This window comes from Ursus americanus, chromosome X (assembly GCF_024610735.1).
Source record: "Ursus americanus isolate L20-20 chromosome X, mUrsAme1.1.p, whole genome shotgun sequence".
Taxonomy (NCBI): Eukaryota; Metazoa; Chordata; class Mammalia; order Carnivora; family Ursidae; genus Ursus; species Ursus americanus.
Window position 1 is genome coordinate 77,133,696 of NC_142164.1, and position 11,135 is coordinate 77,144,830.

An 11,135-nucleotide genomic window follows, 5' to 3' on the forward strand; every position below is an offset into this window, starting at 1 on the left:
ACTCTAGCCCCCCGCCCCAGCCTCCTCTCCATTCACTAATGGGCCCAGCCTCACTCGACGCCATCTCCACTCAGGGACTTCTCTCAAGCGGTTCGCTCTATTTGATAATCGCTCTGACCTGCCCTGACCTGCCCCCTGTCTACCATCCCCATCTCTTGCATTGCCACTCAAATTCCAGATCACACCTTAGATCTCAGCTCAGATGTCCTTCCCACCCTCCCCCCAACCGCCCCAGACTTCATCAAATATCTATAATTCCCTTGGTCACCTTATTATTTTTTCTGGGGCTCCTGGCTGGTTCAGTCAGTAGAGCATGTGACACTTGATCTCGGGGTTGTGAGTTTGAGCCCCACATTGGGATGTAGAGATTACTTTAAAAAATACTGGATGTTGTACGTAAGTGATGAATCACTGAATTCTATTCCTGAGTCCAATATTGTACTGCATGTTAACTAACTAGAATTTAAATAAAAATTCTAAAAGAAAAAGAAATTGTTTGAACTACTGAAAAAAATCTTAAAAAGAGAGACAGAGAAAGAGAGAGAGAGAGAGAGATGCACAAAGACCCAGACACAGAAGCAGAGGAGTCAAGACACACAGTGACACATAGAGACACAGGGACACAGAGGTAACCGGGGAGACATAGGTCAACACCACAGTCCAAGACACCAACAACTAAGAAGTAAAGACACAGAGACATGCTGACATGATGACTTACAGACACGGGATAGGGGATGAGAGGAGAAAACAGAGACACAGGACCACAGATCTACAAAAGCATAGAAACAGAGATGTTACACACACCAAGACTTGGTGACAGAGACCCAAGGACATGGACACATTCAGAGGAGCACACTAAGAGTGAAACCACAGAAACTAAGGATATACTGTAAGGTGACTAACATAACATAATAAAAAATTATTATAAAAAAAATGAAAGAAACCCGAGCACAAACTTATATATTCAGAGATCCAGCGGCAAAAATGTGGGGATGCAGACACCCAACTGTGACAAACACCAGCTAAGACATAGGGGTTAGGCTAGGTGACAGAGAGACATAAAGACAGGCAAGCTGGAGGCCCAGGTATAACGGAGACACTGTGACATAGGGACACAGGAATTTAGAAAGAGAGAGAGAGAGAGATCCTAGAATAAGTAGACATGGGGATGTGAACCCACAAACACAGCCACATGGATACAAGCTAGAAATGGGAACAGATACACAGGAACATGTCTGGGAGGATCAAGATAGGAACAAAGAAACCTAGACACATAGAAACAGACACACAGAACATAAACAAATGGGCAGAGACACAGTAACAAGGAAATCTATCCAGAGAGGCAGGGAGGCAAAGACACAGAATAAAGATAAACCTGGGGATACCCAGAAATAGCAACACACAAATAGGCAACCAAGGCCACAAATGAAGAGATGGGGACAGTGAATCAGGCACAGGGTCACAGAGAGTGGCTCAAAAATAAGAAGACATGGGTAGGAGAAAACAAAGATGGTAGCAGAGTAGGAGAATGCTATGCTCACATTGTCACACAACCACAACTGGATAATTATCAAATCATCCTGAACACCCCAGAAATAGACCTAAAGACTAACAGAACAAACTCCACAACTAAAGGCAGAAAAGAGGCCACATCGAGAAAGGTAGGAAGTGGGGAGACATGGACTAGGGGAGAAAAGGATCTTGGGTGCTGCAGGGAAGAGGGAGCTGTGGTCACGGAGGAAGGCAAGAGAGAGAGGAGCACGCGGAGGAATGCTCAAAGAGAATGTATCCCCCAAAGCCATTGGCTTGGAAAACAAGAGTGGCTGAATTTCATGAGTTCTTGCACCCAAGGGGGCTTAAAGGCTGGAGTTTTAAAGATCAGTGGGCTTGGCTGGAATAGACTTGGAGGGCACTGCGCTGCTCCTGGAGAGAAGGCAGGCAAAGGACCTGAAGGCAGACAGTGTGGAAACAGCAATCTGACAAACACCTGGGACACACAGTGGGAGCGTTTATTTGTTTTTCTCGTAGTGTGTCCCTGAGAGCCAGTATTCATGGAGATGCTGCTCCGGGGACAAAGAAGCTAGCTGGTGCTATTTCCCTCCCCTGACCCACAGCATAAACACAGAGCCACCTACAGAAGCAACACCACGCCCACACTGGCTGCCTAACCAAGCCCCACACCCCTGCGCTCTGGAGGGACTGCCCTTCTCAGTCAAGCTTGCTCCAGTCCCAGCGCAGACGGCCCCTTCCCAGAAGACCAAGAGAAACCCTTGCGCACACCACATCTCCCAACCAGAGAGTTCTGCAGGGCTTCAGTTCCAGCAGAGGTAGTATCGGGTCTCATCTAACAAGCTGACTAGAGCACACTTACTTAAAACTCACCACATTCTGGCAAAGGACCAAACACTGCCCACTGCAGGCAAAGAGAGCCCCTGCAGACAACTACCCTGAAGGATAGAGCAGCCAAAACACTCCAGCAGAGTGCACACAACACACACCAGAGACACTCCCTGAAGCGGCAGGCCCTGGACACTACATGACCTCTTCTTTTTAAAGCCATCACTCTCATGAGCAGGAAACATAACTGGATATTCTCACACACAGACAAAGGCAGAGACCTAGACAACATGTCAAATGGAGGAATTCATCCCAAGTGAAAGAACAAAATAAGGTCATGGCCAGAGATCTAAGCAAAACAGATATAAGTAATATACCTGATCCAAAATTTAAAGCAACAATCATAAGGATACTAGCCGGGCTTGAGAAAAGCTTGGAAGACATCAGGGAGACACACCAATCAGACCAAAATGAAAAATGCAATAACTAAGATTCAAAACTGACCAGATGTAATGACCACAATGATGGAAGAAGCAGAAGAATGAATAAGTGATAGAGAAGCTAGAACTATGGAAAATAATAAAGCTGAACAAAAGAGAGAAAGAAAAATTTTGTTTCACAGCAGTAGACTGAGGGAAGGCCGTGACTCCATCAAACGTAATAACATTCCTATCATAGAAGTCCCAGAGGAAGAAGAATAAGAGAGAAAAGGGGACAGAAGGTTTATTTGAGGAAATAATAGCTGAAAACTTCCCAAACCTGGGGAAGGAAACAGACAGAAAAAACAGACAGAAGAATCCCCTCCAGTTCTGGGACGCACAGAGAACTCCCAACAAAATCAACAAAAACAAGCCAACACCAAGACAATATTGTAGTGAAACTTGCAAAATAGAGTGATAAAGAAAAAAAATCCGAAAAGCAGCGATACAAAGGAAATCCCTAACCTACAAGGGAAGACCCATACAGCTAGCAGTAGCGCTCTCCACAGAAACTTGACAAGCCAGGAGGGAGTGGCATGATATATTCAACATGCTGAAAGGGAAAAATCTTCAGCCAAGAATTCTCTATCTAGCAAGGCTATCATTCAGAATAGAAGGAGGGATAAGAGTTTCCCAGACAAACAAAAACTAAAGGAGATGGTGACCATTAAAGCAGAAACATTAAAGGGGACACTTTGAGTGGGAAGGGAAGACCAAAAGTGACAAAGACAAGAAAGAAACCGAGAAAATGTCCAGAAACAATGACAAAACAAGCAATAAAAAGGCACCAAGGCATTCATATATATGAATAATTAGTCTGAATGTAAATGGACAAAACGCTCCAATCAAAGGACATAGGGTGTCAGAATGGGTAAAACTCCAAGACCCATCTATGTGCTGCCTACATGAGACTCACTGTAGACCTAAAGACACCTTCAGATTCAAAGTGAGGGGATGGAGCAAGATTTATCATGCAAGTGGACATCCAAAGAAAGCCAGAGTAGCAATACTTACATCAGACAAACTACATTTTAAACCAAAGACTGTAAGAAGAGATGAAGAAGGGCGCTATGTCATAGTAAAGGGGACTATCCACCAAGACGATCTAACAATTGTAAATATTTATGCCCCCAACTTGGGAGTGCCCAAATATATAAAACAACTAATAACAAAGATAAAGGAACTCATTGATAATAGCACAATAATGGTAGGGGACTTTAACACCCCTGCACTTACAACAATGGACAGATCATCTAAGCAGAAGATCAACAAGGAAAGAATGGCTTTGAATGACACCTTGGACCAGATGGACTTAACAGCTATATTCAGGACATTTCATCCCAAACAGCAGAATACACGGTCTTTTGGAGTGCACATGGAATATTCTCCAAAATAGTTCACATCTTGGATCACAAATCCGGCCTCAACAAGTACAAAAAGATCAAGATCATACCATGCATCTTTTCTGACCATGACAGTATGAAACTTGAAGTCAACCAGAAAAAAACATTTGGAAAGACCACAAATAGGTGGAGGTTAAACAGCATGCTCCTAGCCAGTGAATGGGCCAACCAGGAAATTAAAGATGAAATTTTAAAACTACATGGAAACAAATGAAAATGAAAACATGACAGTTCAAAACCTTTGGGATGCAGCAAAAGCAGTCATAAGAGGGAAGCATATACCAATACAGGCCTACCTTAAAAAGCAAGAAAAATCTCAAATAAACAACCTAACCTTACACCAAAAGGAGCTGGAACAAGAACAACAAACAAGCCTAAAGCCAGCAGAAGAAAGGAGATAATGAAGATTAGAGCAGAAGTAAGTGACATAGAAACTAAAACTACAACAACAGCAACAACAACAACAACAACAACACCATCACAACGACAACAAAAACACAATAAAATGGATCAATGAAACCAGGAGATGGTTCTTTGAAAAAAATTAATAAAATTGGTAAATCCCTATCTAGACTTATAAAAAAGAAATGAGAAAGGACCCAAATAAATATAATCACAAATGAGAGAGGAGAAATGACAACCAACACCACAGAAATACAAGCAAGTATAAGAGGATATTATGAAAAATAATATGACAATGACCTGGAGAACCTGGAAGAAATGGATAAATTCCTAGAAACATATACACTACCAAAACTGTAACTGAAAGAAATAGAAAACTCAAACAGGCCAATAACCAGCAAAGAAACTGAATCAGTAATAAAAAATCTCCCAAAAAACAAATGTCCAGGACCAGAGAGCTTCATAGAGGAGTTCTACCAAACATGAAAAGAAGACTTAATACCTATTCTTCTTCAACTATTCCAAAAAACAGAAATGGAAGAAAACCCTCCAAATCCATTCTATGAGGTCAGCATTACCCTGATTCCAAAACCAGACAACGACTGTAGCAGGGGAAAAAGAGAGAGAGAGAGAGAGAGAGAGAGAACTACAGGCCAATATCCCTGATGAACACGGATGTAAAAATTCTCAAGAAAATATTAGCAAATTCAATCCCACAGTACATTAAAAGAATCATTCCCTGGGATCAAGTGGGATTTATTCCTGGGATGCAAGGGTCATTCAATATTTGCAAATCAATCAATGTGATACACCACATTAATAAAGGAAAGGATAAGAACCATATGGTCCTCTCAATAGATGCAGAAAAAGCATCTGATAAAGTAGAACATTCATTCATGATAAAAGCCATCAACTGAGTAGAGGGAACATACCTGAACTTAGCAAAGATCATATATGAAAAACCCACAGCTAATATCATCCTCGATGGGCAAAAACTGAGAGCTTTTCTTCTTCAGTCAGGAACAAGACAGGGATGTCCACTCTCATCACTGTGATTTAACACAGTATTGGATGTCCTAGCCACAGAAATCAGACAACAAAAGGAAATAAAAGACATCCAAATCCTTAAGGAAGAAATAAAACTTTTGATATTTGCAAAAGACATGATACTCTATATCGAAAACCCAAAAGACTCCCCCCAACCATTGCTCAAACTGATGTACGAATTCAGTAAAGTCACAGGACACAAAAATCAATATACGGAAATCTGTTGCATTTCTATACGCCAATAATGAAGCAGCAGAGAGAGAAGTCAAGGAATCGTCCCCATTTACAACTGCACCCAAAAGCATAAGATACCTAGGAATAAGCCTAACGGAACAGGTGAAAGACCTGCCCTCTGAAAACTATAAAGCACTGATGACAGCAATTGAAGAGGATACAAAGGAATGGAAAGACTTTCCATGCTCATGGATTGGAAGAACACATATCGTTAAAATGCCTATACTACCCAAAGCAACCTACACATTCAAGGCAATCCCTCTCAAAATACCAACAGCATTTTTCACAGGGCTAGAACAAACAGTCCTAAACCTTGTGTGGAACCACAAAAGACCCCAAAGAGCCAAAGCAATCTTGAAAAAGAAAAGCAAAACTGGAGGCATCACAATTGTGGACTTCAAGTTATATTACAGAACTGTAGTGATCAAGAAACTATGGTACCAGCACAAAAACAGACACATAGATCAATGGAACTGAATAAAAACCCAGAAATGGACCCACAACTATATGGTCAACCAATCTTCAGCAATGCAGGAAAGAATATCCAGTGGGAAAAAGACAGTCTCTTCAACAAATGGTGTTGGGACAACTGGACAGCAACAGGCAAAAGAATGAAACTGGAGCACTTTCTTACACTATACACAAAATGGACGAAAGACCTAAATGTGAGACAGGAATCCATCAAAATCCTACAGGAGAACACAGGCAGTAACCTCCTTGACATTGGCCATAGCACCATCTTACTAGATATGTCTCCGGAGGCAAGGGAAACAAAAACACAAATAAACTATTGGGACTTCATCAAGATAAAACACTTCTGCACAGCGAAGGAAACAACAAAACTTCAGAATGGGAGAAGATATTTGCAAATGGCATATCTGATAAAGGGTTAGTATCTAAAATCTATGAAGAACTTATAAATCTCCACACCCAAAAAGCAAATGATCCGCTTAAAAAAAAATAGGCAGAAGACCTGAATAGACATTTTTCCAAAGAAGACATCCAGATGGCTAACAGACACATGAAAAGATGCTCAACATCACTCATCATCAGGGAAATGCAAATGAAAACCACAATGAGCTACTACCTCACACCTGTCAGAATGGCTAAAATCAAGAATACAGGAAACAGCAGGTGTTGGCGAGGATGTGGAGAAAGGGCAACCCTCTTACACTGTCAGTGGGAATGCTGACCGGTGCAGCCACTCCGGAAAACAGTATGGATTTTCCTCAAAAAGTTAAAAGGGCAACTGCCCTACAATCTGTCAAGTGCACTACTAGGTATTTACCCAAGGTATCCAAAAATACTAATTTGAATGGATATAGGCACCCCGATGTTTATAGCAGCATTATTTACAATAGCCAACTTATGGAAACAGCCCAAGTGCCCATCGACTGATGAGTAGATAAAGAAGATGTGGTATATATAGGCTGGTGATGGGTATTAAGGAGGGCACGTATTGGATGGTGCACTGGGTGTTATACGCAAGTAATGAATCATGGAACTTTACATCAAAAACTAGGGATGTACTGTACAGTGACTAACATAATATAATAAAAAATTATTATAATAAAAAAAAGATGTGGTATATATACATATTGGAATATTACTCAGCCATAAAAGTGAAATCTTGCCATTTGCAATGACATGGATGGAGCAACCGAGCATTATGCTAAGCGAAATGAGTCAGTCAGAGAAAGACAAATACCATATGATTTCATTCATGTGGAACTTAAGAAACAAAACAAAGGAACAAAAGGGAGAAAAAACAGAGAGAGAGGGAAACCAAGAAACAGACTCTTCACTATAGAGTACAAACTGATGATTACCAGAAGGGGGAGGAGGATTATATAGGTGATGGGGATTAAGGAGTGCACTTGTTGTGATAAGCACCGGTGATGTATGGAAGTGTTGAATCACTATATCGTACACCTGAAAGTAACACACAGTATGTTAACAAACTGGAATTTAAATAAAAACTTTTTAAAAAAAGACATTGATCAGACACCAGGCACAAGCAGTGAGACAGGAACAAAGAGATGGTGAGTCAGATCAAAACAAAGCAGGGTCAGAGCAAGAAGGTAAGAGAATCAGATGCAGAGAAGCACCCTGGAAAATAGATGCATAAGAAGAAGAACACAGCTGTGGGGACCTAGAGAAAATGAGGCAGGGACTGAGAAACAGAGGTATTGAGTCACAGAACAACTTAAGACACTGTCACAGCAACATCAAGAAACAAATACAGAGACACTGGCCAAAACTGGGGAAAGTAAATGGGGAATTACAGTAAATACCAAATCACGGACGTGAAGAACAAAGTCCCAGAGATGCACAGACTCAGATACTCACCAACAAAAGGTACATGGAAGGAGGCATACGCAGATTCACGAGCACAGACACTGCAACACAGAGGCTCAGAGACACCCAGATATGGGAATGTAGAGACCCTGAGACACACTTCCAGTGGATCACAGTGGTTCAAGGATATGCAAGGACTTGAGGATGCACAGAGATAGAAACACAGAGACACTGGCACTAGAACAGAGAGGCTCATGGGCATCCAGATACAGAGATGCACAGACGCTAGTTCACAAGCTAAGGCTCAGGGACATGTAACAATTTAGGGACATACGGACTCAGGGAGGCACAATGACTCGAGGACACACAAAGACTCGGGAACGAGCAAAGATTCAAGGACATGTAAAGAATCAGGAATACCCAAAACTCAGTGATGCACAGAAGAAGGGATCCACGAACACTCAAACACACAAAATTGTTGGATTTCCAGACACTGAGACACAGAGATCTATGGGCACACAGAGACAGGAAGACACAGACACTAGATTGAAGAGGCTCTGGATATGCAGAAAATCAAGTACCTTCAAGGACAAGCATGCACAGACACTGAAACACAGTGATGAGGGACACACAGAGACAAGAACACAGAAGCCACAGAATACAGGCAGAGACTCAGGGACACTCAGAGATGGTGATATACAGACACTGATGCAGAGACTAATAGGATGTACAACACAGGGATGCATAAAGAATGGGACACAGAGACTCACAGACTTACAGGGGGTCAAGGACATCAGATACTAGACCACAATATACAATGGAAATCACAGACACCAGAGCACAGAGACCCTGGGATGCAGAAACCTTGGGAAACTGAAATATGCAGACATGGAAACACAGCAGGACACTTGCTCATATAAATAGTAAGATGCACACAGCCATTAAGAAACATGGGCAACCACTAACACACAGAGAGACACAGGTATACACACAAGCACACAGACACTAGAACACATATACAAACACACAGACACTAGATGTCAGAACACCCAGGGATGCTGACACTGCCACACAGGTGCTGGTACATACAGACACTGGGATACACAGAGGGACACATAGAACCTGAGATGGACACACACACACTGGGGTACACACACCTTTGAGACACAAGGAAACTGGGGTATGAAGACCAAAGCACACAAAAGCTGAAACTCAGAGACACACAGTAGCATGCCAATACTGGGACACACAGACAATAGGATACAGGCATTGAGGCACACAGACACAAGGACGGACAAAAAACACTGAGACACACAGACACTTTGACTCACAAATAGTGGAACAAGCAAACACTGGAATATACATACACTGAGGTACAGTGGCATTGGGACACACAGAAACTGGGACACACCCTGGGATATACAGTTATAGAGGCTTACGCAGGCAGTGGCACATACAGCCATGGGACTACACAGAACTGGGCCATGAAGACACTGGGTCAAACAGACACTGTGATACACAGACACTGGGCTACAGATACTGAGGTACACGGAAGCACTGAAAGTAATAGACACATGTAACATGCAAATGGTCAAGCTACACAAACTGGGACATATAGAAACTGAGGAGCACAGATACCGGAACATGCGCAGATACCAAGACACACAGACACTAGAACATACAGTCATTAGGACATGAACAGATACTGGGGACACCCAGACATTAGAGTACAGAGAAACTATGATCTGCAGACACTGGAAAAAACACACACACTGTGACACACAGTCATTTTGATACAGACACAGATGCACAGTCAGGGGTAGAAGCAGAAATTGGGATTTGTAGACATGGAGGTTCACAGACACTGGGATACATAAACACTGAGATACACAGAGATGTGGGGGGGGTATAACACTGGGACACAGCCCCTGAGACACATAGACATTTGAATGTAGAGACACTGAGGAATACCGTCACTGGGACATCCAAGCACAGGGAAACAGGATGCACAGACAGAGACAAATGACTGCTGAGACATACAGACACTGACACACATGACGTTGCAATGCGTAGGTAATGGAACACACAAACACTGGGGTTCTCAGAAACTGGGAGGTACAGACACCAAAAAACATATAGACCATGAGATATACAAACACTGGTTGCCAACACTTAAACCTACAAATTCTGGGACACAGAAACACTAGGACATACAGACACAGGGATATAGTCCCTGAGGCACACAGAAACACTGAAACTCAGACATACTACACCATGCTGACACAGGGACATAGTCATTGAAACATACAGACACTAAGATACGCTGACCCAAACACAGAGAAACAGGAGTACAGACACTAAAGCACACACAACACTGAAACACATAAGCACACTGCAACATGCTTACTTTGGAACACACAAACCCTGGAACATACAGGCCCTGACACAGACACTGGAACATACAGTCATTGGGACATGCACAGACAGGAAAACACATAGACACTGGAACTTACAGATGCGGGGATACAGACACTGGGACATACAGACACTCTTTTCACAGATATCGAGACACACAGATGCCCGTACAAAAACACTAGGGCACACAGAAACATTGAACTGAGGTACACAACCAACATTCTGGCATTGTGACACACAGACACTGGGGCACACAGACGCTGACGCACTCACTTACAGGCATAAAGAGAAATTGAAATACAAAAAACATTGTGGTACATAGACCCTAAGACGCATAGACCTTAAGACGCATAAACACTTGGATATACAGAAACTGGGTGAATGATGGAGCCGTTTCCTAAGATGGGGGAAGCTAGGAGAAGAAGTAATCATAGAGGAGAACATGGGCTGCAACCTCTTTGACATCGGCCACAGCAACTTTTTTCATGACACATCTCCAAAGGCAAGAGAAACAAAAGCA